The sequence below is a fragment of the Bidens hawaiensis genome, unplaced genomic scaffold (assembly GCF_021521415.1).
Source record: "Bidens hawaiensis isolate Kalapana, Puna unplaced genomic scaffold, B.hawaiensis_p1.1 tig00019922_1, whole genome shotgun sequence".
Taxonomy (NCBI): domain Eukaryota; kingdom Viridiplantae; phylum Streptophyta; class Magnoliopsida; order Asterales; family Asteraceae; genus Bidens; species Bidens hawaiensis.
Window position 1 is genome coordinate 417,851 of NW_027493024.1, and position 21,934 is coordinate 439,784.

General features: G+C 38.0%; 4 non-coding genes and 1 pseudogene across 4 annotated transcripts; 2 read left to right on the forward strand and 3 right to left on the reverse strand.

Annotated features, from left to right (window-relative positions):
• Positions 1–280: 280 nt before the first annotated feature.
• Positions 281–352, reverse strand: TRNAP-AGG (transfer RNA proline (anticodon AGG)). Its single transcript has one exon. It is a non-coding gene; the product is annotated as a tRNA-Pro (tRNA).
• A 3,646-nt stretch (positions 353–3,998) lies between these two features.
• On the forward strand, positions 3,999–4,070 carry TRNAP-CGG (transfer RNA proline (anticodon CGG)). The gene has a single exon. It is a non-coding gene; the product is annotated as a tRNA-Pro (tRNA).
• Positions 4,071–8,913: 4,843 nt separating this feature from the next.
• On the reverse strand, positions 8,914–9,576 carry LOC143559485 (secreted RxLR effector protein 161 pseudogene; annotated as a pseudogene).
• A 3,325-nt stretch (positions 9,577–12,901) lies between these two features.
• Positions 12,902–12,973, forward strand: TRNAP-UGG (transfer RNA proline (anticodon UGG)). Its single transcript has one exon. It is a non-coding gene; the product is annotated as a tRNA-Pro (tRNA).
• A 2,113-nt stretch (positions 12,974–15,086) lies between these two features.
• TRNAG-UCC (transfer RNA glycine (anticodon UCC)) lies at positions 15,087–15,158 on the reverse strand. Its single transcript has one exon. It is a non-coding gene; the product is annotated as a tRNA-Gly (tRNA).
• Positions 15,159–21,934: the final 6,776 nt, after the last annotated feature.

A 21,934-nucleotide genomic window follows, 5' to 3' on the forward strand; every position in this document is an offset into this window, starting at 1 on the left:
GGTTAGCCTTTCAAACATTAACAATCCAAATAACCTGAACTGATTAACCCCAAATAAGTCAATATTTCTAATGAAAAAAGATAATGAAAACGAAAATATTTACATTTTACTTGAAAGGGGCATTCCGAGAATCGAACTCGGGGCCTCTCGTACTCGAAGCGAGAATCATACCACTAGACCAAATGGCCACCTTGTTTGCATTAAAATTTTATTTTCTAAAAAGTACATCCAAAAGATTTTTAAATTAAAAACACCCAATAGTTTCATAAAAAAGTAAATGGGGGCATTCCGAGAATTGAACTCGGGACCTCTCGCACCCTAAGCGAGAATCATACCACTAGACCAAATGCCCACTTGCTTCATGTCACCATTTGTTTATATTAACTTAATGCAGTTTGTTGAAAACTTCAGATTCTATCAATGCACACAATAAAAATGACTTCAACCACAAAAATGTTAGTCTGAATGGAAAGGAATTTTTAATGCCTTATCAAATGTTTTAAATATATAACTACTTTCAGAAAATCAGTTGACTAGTTCACTTCATGTTGCATTGAAATTAATAGTCATGATTAACTAGTTTTGAACTAGGCTTGTTGAAAGGATACAACCATACTCATGACCAATTAGATGTCAACTAATGATATCATGTCTTTATTTAAATCACTTATCTATGCAATTGGTCAAGTATTTCAGTGTTGTAATTTAGCAAATCTTTTAGAGTTCTTTTCTTATTCAAGTATTTCAGTGATTAGAGTTTGTTGTCTTTTTTTTTCATACTTAGAGTTAGAGTATATGACACTTAAGTAATTACTTCGGATTGATGAAAAAGTCATTTATTGGAGTTGATTTGTGTGTTTAGTTATTTCTTTACAACCATAATTGAATCATGAGTGCGCAATTGTTTGACGCTAGTTGGTTTGATGTTCTGCTCTTTTAATTTTTTGATCATACCATGTAGAATCACTTACAGCAGTTTGAGGCTACTACTGTTTTCTTCCGCATATGTGTGTTGACATTAGGAGGCCAACGATGAGTATATCATTTACCCCAACTAATAAGTTGCGATTATCTATATTTACTTTATTCTTGAGTAGGTTACTAGACGCTATGGGTGGTTTTGAATGAAATATGGATTTCTAAGGTCTAGGCTATGGGTCAAAAAGTTGTATGTTACCGGTGTTTACAACATGAATCATGTGATTGCGGTTGTGATCATGTGGATTAATTAACATTCACCAATGAAGGATTTTTAAGTTACAAAGTTAATAGTGACAAATGATTTCATGTTGGTTCTCAAAAGATTTTAAATCACTAGTGAATAGATGGATCACAATGTTGTTAAGAGACCCATTCAGCTGTAAATGGTGTCAGGGATTTAATTGTGGCTTATTAGGATTCTATAACTGGATTATGTGATTTGAGAAGTTGGGTTATGACTAATTAAGGATATGGTTGGAACTAGGTAATAAACTCATTTTATATGTCTCAATGGTGATTAAAAGAGTTAACGGGTTATTACAGAATTGGATGGATTCGTTAAAAAAAGACACATTTGGATTATTATTATTATTTTTTTTTGGGGGGGGGGCATATAATATGGCCAGTGTCAACTCAATATAATACGTCAACAAAAAGAAGTAAGGCTCGTGTATGATACGCGGAGTGATGTTATTTTTCACGATTTTTCATTGGTTTGATTTGCTACGTGCAGTCTTGTTGAGTTGTTGTGTAATTAAGTTTTTACGATACTAGATTGCTTCCATTTGAGCTATGAAGAAAACAAGCAAACGTAGCAAGTGGGCATTTGGTCTAGTGGTATGATTCTCGCTTTGGGTGCGAGAGGTCCTGAGTTTGATTCTAGGAATGCCCCTTTTGATTTTTCTCAAAAGCTACCCACTTTACATAAAATTTTTTAACTGCTACTATTTTTGGAACTTTATATTCTGCTACTAAATCAAGTAAAGTCAATTCAAGACTCTTGAAAACACGCAAGCACATAATAAACATATATTATATGCCCCACAACACGTGCCTGCATATCAGAAAAGATTCTATCAATAAATTCAAGTCATGGGCAGTTAACTTTGGTTATAAGTAGAAATCATGAGCACATGCAACTTCATTAACAGATTAGGGAAAAATAAGTATAGCCTTACTATTGTTTGCTCAGATTGTTAGGCTTTAAGTTGTAACAACATTACCAGATTCAGCAATCATAAGCCAGCATGTCAAGGTAACTCTGTTACGATACTTGCAGAAAAGATAAAACGACGTATGTTTCTTTATAAAAATGCACAAGTTAAAAAACAAGTTACAAGTGTCTTTTTTGTTTTTATTATTATTATTATTATTATTATTATTATTATTATTATAGTAAGTTAAAGTTGACATATAATTAAGCATAGAACGCAGATCTAAATCAATAAATCTAACATCACCAATAGACATTACATGTAACAAGAGGCTCCACATTACTAGAAAAAATTCATTAATTTAATGTCAAGTAGCAAGCAAATGAACATAGAGATAAGGAAACGGCTTTCGATTCTTGAAATGCACCAATTTTTAATAATATGCTTGTTGAGTGCAAGATTTCTGGATTATGAGTTACACACACAAATTAAACATCCCTGAAGAGGTAGGTCCCAGCAGAGCTCAGTTGGACCCGCAAGACTCACCTCAAAGAGGGACGTCTGCGCAGTTGAACCCGCAAGACTCACCTTCAACAGGGACGTCTGCGCAAAGGCTAAACTCGCAAGACTCACCTTGAAGAGACGTCTGCGCAGAAACCAACTGGATCCGCAGGACCCACCTTGCTCAGAGACGTGACGTCCTTACGCGCAGTACGCAAGCTGTTCCCGCAGGAAAAGCCTCCCAATGGTCGACGTACTCCGCCTGTTCCCGCAGCAACGGATACTAGCCATCAGGGAAGGCTACCCGCGCAGCAAGGCTACACGCACAAGGCACTTAACTCTTAAATAATTCAGTAATGTCACCTGAAGAAGGAGTGAGCAAGCCGGGAACACTCCCGCACAAAGCCGAGAACACTCCCGCACAAATGAGCCAGTCCGTACGATACTGGAGGATCTTTTGTACTGTACCTGACGAGGTATGGACAAAAGATCTGACCAAAGATACGACAGCTCACTGACAACAGTATGACGAGCAGCACGCTCTTGTACTGTATGTCACTATCAGCTGCTGCCTACTCACCAACCTGTCGGAGGACGTGCATAGCCTGCAGTTGGTGGAACAGGAATAGTACACAGCCGGCCTGGTCACTATCAGTCGCTGCCTACCCACCAACCACCAGCATGGCACGTGCGTAGCCCACAGTTGGCAGAACAGGAATACTATTCAGCCGGCTGTACCTGCTTGGAAACCTACTTTCGGCTATAAATACTCCAACACCTTGGAATGGTATGGACACATTACATTACCTTATCACATCTTATCTTTTCTAGCAATCTCTTAATATACACTTATATTCAAGAGCAATCTAGTCTGATTCTCACGCCGGAGGGTGGTCACAAGGAGGTACCCCCCTTCTAAGTGACGAGCTCACGGTGTCTGTTTTGCAGGTCACCAGAAGAACCATCTTTGCCGGACATAACCCCTCGTGGGAAACATCTATTTAACCCTCAGATTATCCGTAATCTGCCCGGGGTCAATTAGTGTTTCTTTAATCCCCTAGTAAGGTCTGAGTTGATTCAATTCAAGCACCTCCATTCAAAGTGTCTTTGACTGACTGTTACTATTGTTCTATCACTCTATGCTAAACATGCATGTCCTGATAGTCACAAGGCTGTTCACTCAAGCATTTAAACCGTTAGTTGAGGTTAGAAGAGAGAACCTAGCATAGTTATTATTAATACAATAAAAGTTTTAACAGTTGGCATTTATCACTCACTTCTGACTTCACATACCCACCTGCATATCATTTAAACTCCACTTTTTTGCTCTTTAACTGACCATATGAGACACTTAACTGACATGGGCATTTGGTCTAGTGGTATGATTCTCGTTTCGGGTGCGAGAGGTCCCGAGTTCGATTCTCGAAATGCCCCATTTTTGAAAACATTTTACTCTTTCTATATGCAATCTTAATTTTTTTTATTTTTTTAAACCATAAATTTAAAATTTTTAATAATAAAAGGATTCAATTACAATAAATAAAGAGTCAGGTAAGCGGGCAACAAGCTGAGCCGCCACCCCCTTTTGTATGGCAAAACCGATCCTACCGGAAACAAAGCCATTATTCTTCGGCGTCGTTAAATTAAAGTGTCACTACCTTTCTGTACTTTGATATTCTAGTACTTCTAAATACAATACTACCTAATTATGTGATCTCATATGCCACAAACATGTGCTTCTAGATCTGAAAAGATTCTCTCAATAAACTCAACTCCTGATCAGGAAATGTAACTACATTGCTTTTTGCCAAGAGACTTTTATGCACAAACTTGGTGAAAAGTTGGCAACTGCATTAACAGAATAAGCAGCACATAAACCAACAGCTTAAGCTAAAACAGTTACCACGTACCAGACCCAAACATGATTTGTGGATTATATAAGTTACAAATAGACATCATCCCCTTGTTAGCGTTAAAGACAGATCTAAGTTCCTTTAGCTCCAAGTATCTTGATTCTACGTGTCTATGAGTTATGACCGTTATTATTGTTATTTGCTACACATGCCCTGATAGTCCCAAGGTTATTCAATAAAGCATTTAAAGAGTTTTGGTTTAGGCTACAAGAGAGAAACTAACATTTGCACACTAAAATTAATAGAGCGTTTGGGTCTTAAAACTGGCTCAAGCAGTTAATTACTTTTTCAAGATAATTATTAAGGGTGATGGTGAAAACAGACTATTCTTGTTACTTTAGTAAAGGTGGCAAAAAAACATAAAACTCTAGTTACCTTCCGATGATTCGGAAGTGGTTGTAGCAGGCATTAAAAGTACGCATCTTTTAAATTGATATTATCATCATTACAATATGTTGTTTATAAAGAAATAATAGCATCAATTGCTCCACTAAATATGCCTCTAAAAAGGAAAGGGGATAATGATGATTGGGTCGGTTACGATAGCAGCGGAAAAGGAAGCCGGAAATAAGGCACAAATTTAGATTCCTCCTCAAGTTGGAGTGTGTAAGTCACGAACGTCCAACTTGCCAAGAAGATACTGCAAGTGTTGATAACCAAGGGCTTTGGTGAATATATCGGCTATTTGGTGGGATGTGCTTGAAGTAGTTTAATATTTATTAACTAAATTAACTAAAAATAAACACTAAGTAATACTCTAGACTCTCTAAAACTACTAACCGGCAAGTGAATCGATCGACTCTAGTAAAGCTAAGTAAGTCCGGATATCGAACCCACGAGACTCTTTAAATTACGTTTATTAGCTAATTAGACTCGACTACAAGACACGACTTATTATTTATATTTGTTTGGGGGATTTTTATTTAAAATATTAATTTAATACTATAATTAAAAACTAATTAAGAAAACAAGTAATTTAAACGAAAGCAAATTTGTTATTAAAATACGATGATAATGAGAAAACTACCTAGGCTAAACTCCCTTAAATTTCAGTAATGACTTGACTCGGGAAAATATTTAGTTATGGACTGTGATCGTAAAATAGACACCTAAAAGAAAACCCGAATAGTACCCCTGACCCTTCTCAAGAGAAAACCTATGGATTTCTAACAAGTTTTAACGCACACCAGTATTAAAAATCAAGTTCGCTTACGGACACCCAATTGTTTATAAATTAGTTCCTTTATACGAAATCTTACCTTACAGCGCGGAAATCAAAGACAATTTACTATACTTAATTGATTTGATAAACAATAATAAATAATCAACCCTAGATGGACTCTTTACGAAGAACTAAATCTAGCAAGATTAAATAGTAAAGACTTATCAATAATCTAGCACTTTACAGATTTTAGATTAGCAGCACACTTAGGTTTATTTAACAATATTATTCCTATTATCTTATCGCGAAATCAAATCATAAAATAATCAAGAACACAAAGTAATTGACCTAATAGCAATACTATCATATGACAAACAATAATCAAGGAAAACTATGGAATAAAACTCATCAAACAATCCTAAGCATCCATACGCATCAATTAATTATAGACAATCTTATACTAAATCATAAAAACCATAACGTAAATAATCCCAAATCAAATCAAAACGTCAAGATAAGTTCATCATAAGCCTAGGCAGTCTATAACGTTTAGCCTAGCATCTTAAAATTAAACGAAACAAACAAGTAAGATTTCATGGTGTAAAATAAATGAAAACGAAAGAAATAACAGATAGAACCCGTGTTCTTCGCCTTCAACCACTATGCGCAACACCAGCTGATTCTTCGACTCCGAAGCTGCTAAAAACTCGTCACGGTCGCCTCGGAACTCACCAAATTCGGATGGAAGATTAAGGTATGATTAATGGTGAGTTTAGGGTCTTTATTGTAACACCCCGACCAAAGGCGGATTATACATCGGGGCGCCACATATTGTTTCATTACTCTTGACACTATTGGGTGTCAATATTTATTAAATACATTCATTCGCGCACGCGCAGGGTAAACACAAGATAACATAAATCATCATAAAGCAATATATTATAAATCATAATATTCGAACAGCAATAACTTGTCTTGATACATTTTAATCTAGGTCCAAAATAAAGAAAACTTCCTATGTGTCCACAAGCTCCAAAACAGCTACTGCAACCCTGAACATGTGTTAAAATAAACGTCAAACACTTGCGTGTTGGTGAGAAATCAAGTTTAATACAATACATAGATAACCATAAATCTGCGCGCAACATGTGTATGTCTGGTTTCAACAAGGGTGTAATCTGATCGGGACCAACTCTAAGATTCATAAGACTGCCAGTGCTCACAATTGAGCTCACAAACAAGACAAACTGTGCATGTGCAAACAAAAGAGAAAATCATAAACGATAGTTCTCCCGTGTTCATCTAATGGTACCATGAGAACTGCGGAATAGACCGACAAGACGGTTAATGATCCACACATACAAATAAACAGCCAAGTCTACGTCCTCAACACATGGGATACTGCGCGACTAAAGTTCATAAACAGTTTAAGACTCTAAGTTTGTATGAACACATGAACATCCCAAAACATTAAAAGCAAAAAGGGATTAGGTACGAGATTACTCACTTGATAAACGATGCGGTGTAAGATAAAGCAAGAACCAACTTTAAACAAGCACAAGTTAACCTATAAATAAGATTATTGTTTTAATGATTTGTTTTAAGTCTTGATTATAAGTTAGCATAATTAATAAGTAAATTATTATATATAATATATATATATTACCGGAAAAGCAGGGCAGAACAGGGAGGAAGACGGAGGCAGAGAGGAAGACGGCAGAGAGAGCAAGGAGCAAGAGAACAGGAGAGATTAAGTGTTTTGTGTGTGTAGTGTTAAAACATTATTATTATTTATAGGAAAACCCTAGGAGACATAATCCCTAGAAAAGGGGAAAAGATCTTTAACAGGATCAAGCAAAAGATATCAAAAAGCATAAGAATCCAAAAGCAAAAGATATGGAAAGATATGGCAGCTGCAGAGGCAAGATAAAGCTGTCAGGGAACAGTAAAAAAAGCATGGGCGGTTCAGATAAAGGTACAGGTCAAGCATGGAAAAGCAGATCTCCAAAGATAATGTCAGTCACTTTTTCTGCCAACCAATGGGGTTGGTGCGCATGCTGCGCCGAAAGTAACTTTTCAGACATAAAGCAGATTAGGTCAACAGCACAAAAGATAAGACAACTCAAAAGCAACGGCTAGATTAAGCAGAAGGAAGACTCAAAGGGTTTAGCGCGAGAAGGCTGACACAAAAGGTCAAGAGAGCGCGAGCGCGAAGGCAGACAGAACTAACCTTAACGCGTCGCGGAAAGAACTACATTTCTAAGCGCGCCGCGGGAAGAATCACATTTCTTAGCGCGCCGCGGGAGGAACTAAAATTCCTAGCGCGCCGCGGGAAGAACTATAATTCTTCGCGCGTCGAGGGATGAACTACGATTCTTAGCGCGCTGCGAGAAGAACTACAAATCCTTAGCGCGTCGCGGGAAGAACTACCGTCCTTCGCGCGCTGCGAGAAGAATTACAATTCTTAGCGCGCTGCGAGAAGAGTTCGTCTCGCGTATCGCTGAAACAGGTGGTCTTCACGCAGGATTCCTTGTAAGGGGTCTGGCGCGTGGAGCTGCGCAGACAACCTTAGGCGGGAAGGAACAAAGGACAAGCAAAGAGTTAGAAGAAAAAGAGGGAAACCAGGCTTAAGGGCGGGACGGCGACAAGAGGGAAAAGAAGGCGGAAAGAGAGGAGAGGGACGGGACGGCGGAAAGAAAGAGAGAGAAAGAGGCGGGAAGGAAAACATTATTATTATTATTAAAAGTAAAATATAAGTATAAATAAATATTAAATCATAAAAGAAAGAGATTGGGTCAGAGAAACGGGTACCTGGGTCGGGTCGGATCGGGGCAGATGTTACATTTATATAGGCAACAGGAGTCCAAAAATAGGTTAAGTCGGCCAACGATCGAAGTTTCTGGAATCTGGGCACTGCCTTTACCACGCCGCGCTGCGCGGCGGGCCTTTCCTCCCCCTTCGTGCGGCGCACCGGCCCAGGGGAGGTCTGGTTCGTTCTGCTGGTCCGGTTCACTTCCTGGTTCGGTCCGGTTCGTTTCCTGACGCGTCGGTTCTCCGGTTCGGCTTGTTTTTGCTCCTTTTTCGCTCTCTTTTCACCGGAATTAAAACCCGAAACCTAGGACATAACAATATGTTAGTAGTATACAAATCTTACGAGAAACCAAACTAAATTAATAAAATATTAAATAAAATGTACACGGGATTAATGTATAATAAACGTTATATCATGGTGCTTTGCATCAATGGCTCTTGGCTGAATCTCTTTAGAGTCTACCCGTTCACGTACAAAGAAACAATCCATTTCAACGTGCTTTGTACGTTCATGATAAACTGGATTGTTGGCAATGTGTCTCGCGGCTTGGTTGTCACAGAATAGAGGGGTCGGTTGATCTTGCGATATGCCAAGTTCCTTTAAAAGCCAACGTAACCACAAAACTTCACTAACTGTTGTGGCCATGGCACGATATTTTGCCTCCGCCGAGGAACGCGACACTACGGATTGCTTTTTGGATTTCCACGAGATAGGGGCTCCCCCTAAAAGTAGCAAGTAACCGGTTCTCGATCTTCTTGAGTATGGACATCCGAGCCAATCGGAATCACTATACGTGGTGAGGTTGACTCCACCTTCCTTTGGCAACAAAATTCCTTGTCCCGGGGTCATTTTCAAGTATCTTAGGATTCTAATGGCCGCCTCCATGTTGCTTTGACGTGGATCAGAGACGAATTGGCTTAATACGTTAACAAAGTAAACGATATCCGGTCGCGTGGCTTGTAAATATAGCAGTCTTCCCACGAGGCGTCTATATTGATTGGCATCCACACGAGCTCCTTCATCATCTTTACCCAATTTTAGATTTTGTTCCATTGGGAAAGAACTTGGTCGAGACCCTAGAAGACCACAATCCTTTAGAATATCAAGAGTGTATTTCCTTTGGCTAAGGACGAGCCCTTCTTTTGTTCACGCCACCTCGATACCTAGCAAATATTTTAAGTTCCCTGGTTCTTTAATGCTAAACTTCTTGTTGAGGTAACCGTTTGTGTCATGAATTTTTGAAGGGTTATTACCAACATGATGACATCGTCAACGTAAATGAGGGCGGCAACAAAAGAGTTTCCCTCCTTGAAAATAAAGAGGGAATGATCCGCCTTTGATTGTTTCTAATTAAGCGCCAAAAGAGTCGAAGTAAACTTTTGGTACCAATTTCGGGAGGCCTGTTTCAAACCGTATAAGGATTTTCTTAACCGGCAAACTTTGTTGTCCCTTCCTTTATCAAAACTTTATGGAATTTTCATGTAGACTTCTTCATGAAGGTCTCCATGCAAAAATGCATTGTTAACGTCTAGTTGATGGATGAGCCAATCTTTTTTAACCGCGACCACAAGAAGAGTCCGAACAGTTACGAGTTTGGAGACCGGAGAGAATGTGTCATGGAAATCGATCCCTTCCATTTGAGTGAACCCTTTTGCTACGAGTCTTGCTTTGTATCGTTCAATCTCACCATTGGGCTTGTATTTTTTTTTTATAAACCCATTTTGAGTCTATGGCTCGTTTACCTTTTGGTAATTCTTAAAGAGTCCATGTTCCATTTTCTTTCAAGGCTCGTATTTCTTTCTCCATCGCTTTCCTCCAATTTTCATCATGTACAGCTTGTTTAAAAAATCTGGGCTCATCTTTTGAATTGATGGCCACCAAGAAAGCTTTATGATTTTTAGTAAAATTTTTATAAGAAACATAATGAGCTATAGGGTATACCGTGGTTGACGAGGGAGCTTGATCGGACGTGGGTAAAGTTTGATCAATAGATGGTGGTAAATCAACGATGAAGTCATCAAGTCGCTTAGGCCGACTTCTATTTCTTGATTTCCTGATCGATTAGGGGGTTTCATAGGTTGTTACATCATTGGGCTCGGTTTCCATATTGTTCAAGTGGGCTTCAGTTTCTGGCACTGTTTCGTTATTGGGCTCGGTGTCAACAACAGGCCCACTGCCTTGGGGCTCATTGTTGTTAATAGGTTGAGATTGGGTTTCATTGTGCATTTCGGTACAAGCTTCGGTGTCTAGTGGAAATCTGATGTTAACAATATCTGCGTTGTGGTTTTGTTCCACCATTTGTGGGTTGTCATCAACTTGATTATAATATCATGGCGGAAAACTAAAAAGGTTTTCGTTTTCTCGTTTGTCGATAGATTTGCCATTACTATATGGAAAAATATTTTCAACAAATTTAACGTCTCTTGATAACACGATTTTGTTTTGTTCCGTGTCGTAGAGCTTATAACCCTTTGTTCCTGGTGGGTAACCCAAAAATACACCGGGTTTCCCCCTTAATTCAAATTTATCTCCCTTTGTATCAGTGTTGCGGAAATAAGCCAAGCACCCAAAAACTTTCATGTGCTCGTATTCGGGTTTTCGTCCGAAAAGAATTTCAAATGGCGTTTTGTTGTTAATGGTTTTTGATGGGAGGCGATTGATTATGTAGGCGGCTGTCTTGACACACTCGCCCCAAAACCTTTTCGGCAAATTTGCCTCAAATCGGAGTGCTCGTGCGGTTTCGAGAAGTTGTCTATGCTTGCGCTCAACAACGCCATTTTGTTGTGGCGTGTGTGGGCACGTGGTTTCAAGAATTACCCCTTGTTTCTTGTAAAAATCATTCATTCGGTTGGAGACGAATTCCCCTCCATTGTCACAACGAATTCTTCTAATTAATTTGCCAAATTGTGTTTTGACCATTTTGTGAAAATAAATCAAACGGTCAGAAGCTTCAAATTTGTGTTTTAGGAGGAAAACCCAAACGGAACGACTATAATCGTCCACGATAGTTAAAAAATAACTTGCCCCTGACAGTGAAGGTTCTCTATACCTTCCCCATATGTCACAATGCAATAGTTCAAAACACTCTTGTGTTTTAATGGAACTAATCGGAAAAGGTAACTGGGTGTGCTTAGCCTTGGCACACGAATCACAATCAACAGTTTTAAACAAAACATTTTTAACGAAATCAAAACGAGAAAGTTTGTCACTAGAAGAATGACCTAATCTTTTGTGCCATACCTCTACTGTTGACATCATGGCCTTTATTCCATTTTCTACCATCTCGACCCGATAGAGCCTGTGCTTATATTTACCCACTCCAATCAATTCCCTTGTCCGTAAGTCTTGCATAAAACAGAATTCCGGGTAAAAGGTTATAGAACTTTGAAGGTCTTTTGACAAACGACTAACGGATAGGAGATTGCATTTGAATTTTGGGACATGTAAAACCCCTTTTAGGGTGGTTCTGTTTGGTAGTTGGCAAGTCCCTCTGCCCTCCACGGGTATCGAATCCCCATTTGGGATGATAACCGGGCATTCGTGTTTGGAAACCACTTTACCTTTCAACCATTCCGCTCGATGTGTTATGTGTTCGGTGCAACCGGAATCGACAGTAATCACTTTGGTTTTGATTTTTCTGTGAGATGGTTTAAAAGAGCATAGTATTGTTCGATATTTAAACATGGAATGGGGCTTGCGTCGGAGTTAGATTCAACATTAGCTGCTTTGTGCTTACTGCTTTGAGGATCGGAACGGAAACCTTCATCTTGTTTTGAAATATAAGCTTGAAAGGCAGCAGCATCGCCATTTGCTTCACTGTTTTGAGGACCGGAACGATGTTCGGTTGATGAATTGCTTGTCATGGCTGATGGCTAGTAGAGATTAGGACTTGTGGTTGATTTTTTTTTTGAGCGGTACAAAGACCTGTTCTGATACCATATCAAAACTGAAAAGTATGCATCTTTTAAATTGATATTATCTGATTACAATATGTTGTTTATAAAGAAATAATAGCATCAATTGCTCCACTAAAATATGCCTCTAAAAAGGAAAGGGGATAATGATGATTGGGTCGGTTACGATAGCAGCGGAAAAGGAAGCCGGAAATAAGGCACCAATTTAGAGTAGCAGGCATTAAAAGTACGTTGTAACGCTCCGCTGGAAATGAAATCCAAACTGAAATATGTCAAGAAGCTTATTCATAAAGAGTGTCACCTTAATCATGAGTGGTAAAATCTGATAAAAAAATTTGGTATATTAAGGATGTCCCCATTGAGGTTTGTCATGGTACACTCTTCCTACTCTTCAAATAACTAAATTTGAAAATGTATTCATGTATGATGACTATAATTATAAAAAACAAGAACAACATGCAAGTGGGCATTTGGTCTAGTGGTATGATTCTCGCTTTGGGTGCGAGAGGTCCCGAGTTCGATTCTCGGAATGCCCCTTTTTTATCTTTTACAAAACACATATGCAATAACTTCTTCTTCTCTTTTTTTTTTCACAAAATCAACTAATTTTATTACAATTATATGTGCGAATATTTTGTATTATATTTTACTACTAGTGTAGATTGAAATGACCCGAAGAATTTTTGAAACAGATTTATCTGTTAGAGTGAAATTATATGCCCACATGTAAATGCTTGTGGATCGGACAAAATCCTTTTGTCAATCAAATCAGCTCATGAATAGAGAAGCTTATATACAGGCATCAAGGTGGTAAAAAGATGCAACTTTATTACCAAAATAAGCAAACATAAACTATGATTATAAGGTTATTCCATTATTTCAGAAGATAGCACGATATGATACCATTTAAACATTAGGCATGTAATTAGATATATATTCATAAGCACACTTGTGTGTTTGGTATATTCAACCAGCAAAGTCTGATGATATGTCAGTTTGCAACAACTAATACATTGTGCTTATAAGCAAATATTCCTAGTCATTTAAATATAGGCATGTATGTGTGTATGAGACTGCAAAAGATTCCTAGTCATTTAAAGAAAAGCGACTGCACTTACAATTTAAAAGATATAATTACAAGTTAAATTGTTAACTGCAATTAAGACATGATTAAATCATAATTGAACATTTTGGTTCATATGATTGTATCCTTTCAACACGCCTAGTTCAAAACTAGTTAGTTAATCATGGATATTAATTTCTATAAAACATGAAGTGAACCAGTAAACTCATTTTCTGACACAATTATACTTTAAACATTTAATAATAAGGCATTAAAGGATTCATTGACGTTCAGATTAGCATCTTGTGGTGGTTGCGGTTTATATGATATAACAAAACATCTTTGTGGCAGCAATTATTGTATTGCGGTTTATATGTATTGCGTGCATTGATAGAATATAAAGTTTTCAACAAATTGCATGAAATAAATATAATAGCAAATTGTAGCGTATAGCAAGTGGGCATTTGGTCTAGTGATATGATTCTCGCTTAGGGTTTGAGAGGTTCCGAGTTCAATTCTCGGAATGCACCTTAATTTTTATTCTCATGAATCATGATAACATTTTTGGAAGTAGGCAAATTGCAATAGACAATAACTTCTTTTAAAATACAAATTATTTTTACTTTTTTTACCAGCAAAACGAACCTTCATTAAACAACAATAATAACAATACATTTTGTTACAGTTCAGCAAGGAGCTGACATTAAGCGTGGATTAACTTAAGCGTGACAAATTCTAAACCATCATAAGCAAACCCCCTATCGACATCCCGGAACCATGTACGGCCTTCAATTTTATGCCGTGTGCGTGAGCCTGTTAAGTTTGAATTCAATTCTCCACTAAGACCAAGCTCCTTGATAGTTGATCCTTCCATGTTCTTCCATCAATTTTTCTTTATTTGCTTCTTTTGGCTCTGTAGATTTAATTCTTCAACTCTCTCGAGATATTGTGGTGATAATTTCACAAATTATTTTTACTAATCTATGTATTTTAGGAAATATGCAATTACCTATTCATTAATATTTTTTATGTAATACCTTATAATTTATAAAATTATAATGTTCATTATGTAATTCATATATGTATATTTGACGTTTTCTATATTTTTCACCCGTGTGTTACATGGGACACAAGAGTGGCTGCTTTGTTGGCTTCGGTAGTTATTTTCCACATTATGCCTACGACAGCAAAAAAAAGTATACACTATAGGAAAGCAGAATGCTATATAACACTTGAAATCTGTGTAGATATTGTGAGAAACTCCTAAAACTCGCATTGCATATCGCGAGAATTAATTTCACAGAACTCTAACAAAATTTGTGTTAATTAATAAGACACTATGCGAAAAGGCACTATAAATCCAAATGCCTACTATCGATAGAGTTGTCTTCTAATCCACTGATACCGTGATTCTAATAACCTTTTACATCGATAGCCGACGTCTGCGGATACATTATTTTGTTGAGGCCTGGAAACATGTATGCTGAAGATGAAGTTTGGCGGTAAACAAAAAGGTTGAAGTTGAAGTTGAAGTTTTGGCAGTTAACTGATGATTGAAGCGGGTAACAAAAATAAAATGTAAAAAATGCGTTTGCCGGGAGTCGAACCCGGGTCTATTGCTTGGAAGGCAATTATCCTAACCGTTGGACTACAAACGCTCACGCGAAAATATGTACACAGAGGCATCTATTAAAAACACAGGGCATAGCTCATTTGGCGCATGTAAATTTGATCATATTAGAGTCTATCATAGTTATTATATTATAGTTAAATTTGATCATAGATTCATAATATTGACAATCTTTTTCGATGACTGCATTACACTCATTGGAGTCTTCTTTGACCGCAGATTCAATAGATTTTTAGTACAAGTTTCCTTGGGTTCAATTTCATAGTTGAGTGATTTCAGTGTCTATGGTTTTATTTTTTTCAATCTTAGACAAAATGACACCACACTTATCATGCTAATATCACTCTGTACAATCTCTCTCTCTCTCTCTCTCTCTACATATATATAACACGTCATTGTTTTCACAACTGATAATATGTCACAACACATTATCCTTGTACAATTTATTATGTTAATTGACTAAAATGCATGTTGATTTCAATAGGTATAATTTATTTATAAAAAGTATGGTATTGTTTATCTTTTGTCTAAATGCATGTATGCATTTACACTATATTAATATGCTTATGCATATATGCACATTTTATACCTTATCTTTAATTTACGAGAGGATATAAAACCAAAAGAACTTGGAGAGATAAATAAGCTATTGTTTTTTTACCCTTTCCAGTTAGGTTATATATGCACGTATTATACGGTTCTCACAATCCTCAGGGGTATATACTATAGACTAGTATTGTAATTATCATATTATGACAAAACTAAGTTGTAATAGTGTAATCTATACGGACCCCTTATATATAACCTATTATATAGACAATCAATGTACAATACATTATAAGGATTTACTGAGAGCAAGAGGTATATGCGTACGTGTCACAAGTACACATGATGCGTGTTAAACTATGCATAGTGTATTAATACATTTCTTTATATTTTAAGTTGTTTTTATGAGCAAATTCGTATTATTTGCATGATTAGTGAATATGCAGGATTTATGAGGAAGTTGGAAGAATCAGAAGAAACCTAGAAGATTCAATAGCATGACAAACTTAAATCATATTTACAAATTCAAACTCATATTTCAAGCACTGCAATTATAAATAAAAACAAGCAAATAAAGCAAGTGGGCATTTGGTCTAGTGGTATGATTCTCGCTTTGGGTGCGAGAGGTTCCAAGTTCGATTGTCGGAATGCCCCTTTTTATATACAAAATCAATAACTTTTTTTTCAAATGCAACTGTTTGGTTTAATTTAATATTCTATGAACCAACTCAAGACTTTGTAAACAGGTCCACCTAAATATTCAGCAAACATGTGCTTGTACATCTGAAAAGATTCAGTTCATAAATTCAACTATGTACATTTGCCAATATGCATAATTGCATAAGCCATGAAAGGATGCAACTTCTTGATAAATAGATGTGACCACATTACCGAAAATAAGCAGTAAGCAATTTAAACTTCACTATTCTTTTCCATGATTCTTTGGCACCAAGTTTGTGGAAAGATGCAACCAAATTACCAGAATAAGCAAATATAAACCAATTGTCGATGTGTCCCTATCTTCAAACCTGATAAACAAACTAAAAGCGGAAGATGGTATGATTCTTGCTGGCCATAAATGAACATGTCTTAAATATTCATAATATTATTCAATCTCTTCTCTTAAATGTTTACAAAAGCTGGTCAAATGCAATATCAACTAGAAAATGCACTTATTTGTTGTTAACAATGAAACGAATCAACAAACTTAGGGAGAACTTAGAAGACAGAAATTTTCAGATCCTCATGTGACCCACATATCTATAGGCTTCATGTTTCGTCAGACATCTTGAATTGCTTTTTGATATTTTCTGTGAAACGAGAAGTAATTTTCTGCAAAGGACAAAAGGTTATTTTTTTGTTAAAAACAAAAATGTAATTTGTTGTGTCAAAACAGACCCGATGATGTTCTTTATATAGGGGTTGAACTATCACAACATTTCAGTTGGTGTTTATAACTGTTGGCAGTTGCATAAGTTATATCAGTGCAAACTGCAAACAGCCAATTTACCAATGAGTCATTCTGGCACTGATAGTCTTGAGTATTGACCGAGTGTGTACTTACACCTCTTACTCTTAACCAGTATAAATGTTTATTATGTTTTTTCGTTCGGTCTTCAAACCCAGAGTAGTTTGATGACACAATGACATTGACCAATAATATCAGCATCACAATTATCCCAATATCCAAATATTTACTGCTGAATAATGTAAAACACCAGCAATAGTTCATGGCTGCAAACACACAAATAAAAATAGATGGTTAACAACAGGGAATTTGGAGCATGTTTGGGATTGAGTTTGAAAAATGCTTATTGGCTTTTTGAAAACACCAATAAGGCAATAAGCATTTTTCAAACTCAATCCCAAACATGCTCTTGGTCTAGTGGTATGATTCTCGCTTAGGGTGCGAGAGGTCACGAGTTCGATTGTAGAAATTCTGGCACACATATAACTAAAGCCAACTCATGACTTTCTGAATAAAAACTAGCTATTAAAGTAATCTTGTATGCTACAAACATGTGCTTCTGGATCACAAAAGACTCTTTTAAGAAATTCAACTCATGACAATCATATGCATCTTCATTACCACATTAGGAAATGCAACTTCATTACTTTCTGTCAAGATTTTTAGGCACTAAGTTGGTGAAAAGTTGGCGACCAGAATAAGCAACACATAAACCAACATAGCATGCTAAAACAGTTACCAAACCACACAGCAGATCAAAGCCTAAAGATAGTAAGATGCTTGTTGACTGCGTGATTTCTGTATTATAAGTAAACAGCATTCCCTTGGTACTGTTAAGGATATATAAGTTGATATAACTTAAGCACCTTTGGTTGTTACTATGCTAAACATGTCCTGATAGTCGGAAGGCCGTTTACTCAAGCAGTTAAAGAGTTCTGGCTTAGGTTAGAAGAGATGATCTGACATTTGCACACCCGAAAAGAGTTCTGAAACCAGGATAATTACAAAATCAAGGATGATCCTAGGCGCTTTCGTCATGATGCATTGTGGGGTCAAACCTCAAGTAAAATAAAAAAACATAGAATTATTTCCAGTTATACCCCTTTCATGGTTAACTAGTTTCTCATAAAAAATCATTCTTATTTCATCTTGTTATATATATTCTAATAAAGTAATCATGAAATTATTGGGAAAGAAAAAGAGACCATAGTTATATAAAGGAGTAAGAGTTGACGTGTATCACTCAATTAACATATCCACCTATATATCATTTAAACTCCATTTTATTACTCTTAATTCACCATATGAGAACCTACACCAACATGGGCATTTGGTCTAGTGGTATGATTCTCGCTTTGGGTGTGTCGAAGCACGAGATGAATCTGACCTGATCCATGATGATGTTTCCACGGATTTCAAGATGAACGAACCACGTCTTGATCTTCTTCTCCGGCTGGTTGGGATCTGCAATGACTTTTTGGGGGTGTGGAGGTGACCGCTAAGAAATCTCCAGGATCTCTTGTTCACAGACACAAAAATATGGTGGCTCTTATTGAGAATGACCAACCCCTAATAAGGAGGTGGAGACCTCCTTATATAGGGAGCCTCATGGCCACCATCATGGTACCCTAATGGGCCTAGCCCAGTTAGGGTTACCTCCACAAAACCCCCTCAGCCCAATAACATTGTATTAGTCCATATAATAAAATAAGCCAAACATAATAAATTTAGGGTCGTAAAACCGGGTTTAGTACCATACCCCTACAAGCCCCCCCAAGTCCAGCGTTGCTCCTGGGCGCGCAAGCGTTTAGGTGGAGCGCTGGACTTTATGAGGTGTGTTAGGGCGTGAGGCGGTTTTTTCCCTTTTCTTCGGCCTTATATTTATTGTCTTTGAGTTTTGGGAGGTTTTCTTCATGATGGTGACGTGTTGTGGTTTTTATGATAATGATGGTGCACTAGCATGAATAAGATATAGCACGCCGAATAATAAAAGCCTGCGCGCGAGGCGACTTACGAGCTATGAGAATAATAAAGCTTGCGCGCGAGGCGACTTATGAGCTATGAGAATAATAAAAGCTTGCGCGCGAGGCGACTTACGAGCTATAATAATAATAAAGCTTGCGCGCGTGAGGCGACTTACGAGCTATAAGAATAATAAAGCTTGCGCGCGTGAGGCGACTTACGAGCTGTAAAAATAATGAAGCCTGCGCGCGAGGCGACTTATGGATCTATGAGAATAATGAAGCCTGCGCGCGTGGCGTCTTACGAGCTATAAGAATAATAAAAGCTTGCACGCGAGGCGTCTTACGAGCTATAAGAATAATAAAAGCTTGCGCGCGAGGCGTCTTACGAGCTATATGAATAATAAAGCTTGCGCGCGTGAGGCGACTTACGAGCTGTAAAAATAATGAAGCCTGCGCGCGAGGCGACTTACGGATCTATGAGAATAATGAAGCCTGCGCGCGTGGCGTCTTACGAGCTATAAGAATAATAAAAGCTTGCGCGCGAGGCGTCTTACGAGCTATAAGAATAATAAAAGCTTGCGCGCGAGGCGTCTTACGAGCTATATGAATAATAAAGCTTGCGCGCGTGAGGCGACTTACGAGCTGTAAAAATAATGAAGCCTGCGCGCGAGGCGACTTACGGATCTATGAGAATAATGAAGCCTGCGCGCGTGGCGTCTTACGAGCTATAAGAATAATAAAAGCTTGCGCGCGAGGCGTCTTACGAGCTATAAAATGATGATAATGACTAGCCCACAAGGGCCTCCTCCGCGCAGGATGAATATCCCGGCATGTTTTCAAAATAATAATGGAGGCACAAATGGCCATAATAATAATAATGTCATAGGTGTTTGTGCGGCTCGTAGCCGAACCTGCAAAAACATGTCAACTAAAAGTGGATGTATTGCATGGTTCCCATCCTCGGGCAAATTATGAGGTGTGCCCAACCTTTATGCATGGCGCGTGGCCTATGGGTTTATGAGGATTCCCAACCTTTAAGTTTGGCGCGTAGCCATATGGGATATTATGAGGATTCCCAACCTTTAAGTATGGCGCGTAGCCATATGGGATATTATGAGGATTCCCAACCTTTAAGTATGGCGCGTAGCCATATGGGATATTATGAGGATTCCCAACCTTTAAGTATGGCGCGTAGCCATATGAGTACAATCATGGTTGTTCTTATCCTGATTTGGATTAGACTGTTCATTTGTTATGTCGCTTACGCGCGGTCTGCGCAATGTCTCCTTTATTCTCACGCGCAGATGTGGTGCGTGAGCTTGCATGATGCGTGAGCATCTAATATGCATGAGCGTACGTGAAGCCCAATAACATATGTGATGCGTGAGCATATGAGATGCGTGAGCATGTGATATGCGTGAGCATACGTGATGCGTGAGCATATGTGGTATGCGTGAGCATACGTGATACGCGTGAGCATGCGTGATGCGTGAGCATGCGTGATGCGTGAGCATGTGATATGTGCCACGAGCATAGGTTTTAGCTGTATTCGATGGTTGCGTTGGCCAACCCTGTACAGCAGCAACAAAAATGTTTCTGTTTTACGACCTTGAAGAATTGGAGTCGATGGGGTCTCAAAGTGTTTTACATCCTTTGAAAACTTGTTAGCTAGCTGATTTGTGGCATCCGCGATTGGGTCATGTAGGGTTTGATAAGTTGGGCCGTATGATGAATCACAACCTCGTAGATGGGCTGCCCAAGGTGGAAGTGAATGAAGAAGGGGTTTGTGCTGGGTGTCAGTTTGGAAAAGCAGAAGAATTGTCATTCAAGAGCTCCGACTATCGTGCCAAGGAGCCGCTTGAACTCATCCATTCTGATGTGTTTGGTCCAGTTAAACAAGCATCTATGCAAGGTTTGCGGTTTATGGTTACATTTATTGACGACTATTCTCGTTTTGTGTGGACTTATTTTATGAAAGAAAAGGCTGAAGTGTTCTTAAAGTATAAAGAGTTTGAGGTTGTGGCTGAAACTCTAACTGGGAACAAGATCAGATGTATGAGATCTGATAATGGGGGAGAATACATAGCCCAAGATTTCTGCAAGTATTTGAAGGAGAAACGAGTTGGAAGGCAGTTTACGTGTCCAAATACACCTCAGCAAAATGGTGTGTCGGAACGTAAGAATCGACATCTTGGAGAAGTCTCAAAGAGTCTAATTCATAGCAAGAACATGTCTGGACGATTCTGGGCTGAGGCAATGAATGCAGCAGGCTATGTCATTAATCGGGTACCTTCGCAAAGTCTCGATTACATTTCTCCTTTTCAAAAATTGACTAATATAAAGCCAAATGTTAGCTATTTTCGAGTCTTTGGTTGTGTGTGTTATGTGTTTGTCTCGAGTCATCTCCGTCATAAAATGGAGAAGAAAGCTATCCGTTGTGTGTTTGTTGGGTATGACCCGGAACGCAAAGGTTGGAGGTGTTGCAATCCTAATACCGGCAAGGTTTATGTTTCAAGAAATGTTATTTTTGATGAAAACTCTTCCTGGTGGTCATCAAGTTCTGAATTGTTACCTGATACTCAACAACTTAAATCAGAACTTGAAGTCCCAAGGGTGAAGCTACAGTTTGATGATAATCAAGTGGAAGAAGGTAGTAACGCATGTGATCAAACTGTTGTAGAGGAAGAAAATAACAATGGTTTAGCACCTGGTCTTAGAAGGTCATAAAGGGTTAGAAATCATAATCCTAAGTATGCTAATGTAGCAATTGTAGAAGATATTATTGGTGAACTAGAGTCATATGATGAAGCATGTGTGAAAGAAGAA